This window comes from Thalassophryne amazonica, chromosome 10 (assembly GCF_902500255.1).
Source record: "Thalassophryne amazonica chromosome 10, fThaAma1.1, whole genome shotgun sequence".
NCBI classification, from domain to species: domain Eukaryota; kingdom Metazoa; phylum Chordata; class Actinopteri; order Batrachoidiformes; family Batrachoididae; genus Thalassophryne; species Thalassophryne amazonica.
In genome coordinates, this window is record NC_047112.1 from 113,259,837 (window position 1) to 113,260,902 (window position 1,066).

Genomic DNA, 1,066 nt, shown 5'->3' on the forward strand with positions numbered 1-1,066 from the left:
TAATTAATCAAAAACCCAGACAGAGCTTTAATTCATTTGAAAGCTTGTCTCTTAGTCTTGTCCATCCAAATTGGAAGTCCCAAAAACCAGTTTTATTTGTTATTATCTATCGTCCACCTGGTCGTTACTGTGAGTTTCTCTGTGAATTTTCAGACCTTTTGTCTGACTTAGTGCTTAGCTCAGATAAGATAATTATAGTGGGCGATTTTAACATCCACACAGATGCTGAAAATGACAGCCTCAACACTGCATTTAATCTATTATTAGACTCTATTGGCTTTGCTCAAAAAGTAAATGAGTCCACCCACCACTTTAATCATATCTTAGATCTTGTTCTGACTTATGGTATGGAAATAGAAGACTTAACAGTATTCCCTGAAAACTCCCTTCTGTCTGATCATTTCTTAATAACATTTACATTTACTCTGATGGACTACCCAGCAGTGGGGAATAAGTTTCATTACACTAGAAGTCTTTCAGAAAGCGCTGTAACTAGGTTTAAGGATATGATTCCTTCTTTATGTTCTCTAATGCCATATACCAACACAGTGCAGAGTAGCTACCTAAACTCTGTAAGGGAGATAGAGTATCTCGTCAATAGTTTTACATCCTCATTGAAGACAACTTTGGATGCTGTAGCTCCTCTGAAAAAGAGAGCTTTAAATCAGAAGTGTCTGACTCCGTGGTATAACTCACAAACTCGTAGCTTAAAGCAGATAACCCGTAAGTTGGAGAGGAAATGGCGTCTCACTAATTTAGAAGATCTTCACTTAGCCTGGAAAAAGAGTCTGTTGCTCTATAAAAAAGCCCTCCGTAAAGCTAGGACATCTTTCTACTCATCACTAATTGAAGAAAATAAGAACAACCCCAGGTTTCTTTTCAGCACTGTAGCCAGGCTGACAAAGAGTCAGAGCTCTATTGAGCTGAGTATTCCATTAACTTTAACTAGTAATGACTTCATGACTTTCTTTGCTAACAAAATTTTAACTATTAGAGAAAAAATTACTCATAACCATCCCAAAGACGTATCGTTATCTTTGGCTGCTTTCAGTGATGCCGGTATTTG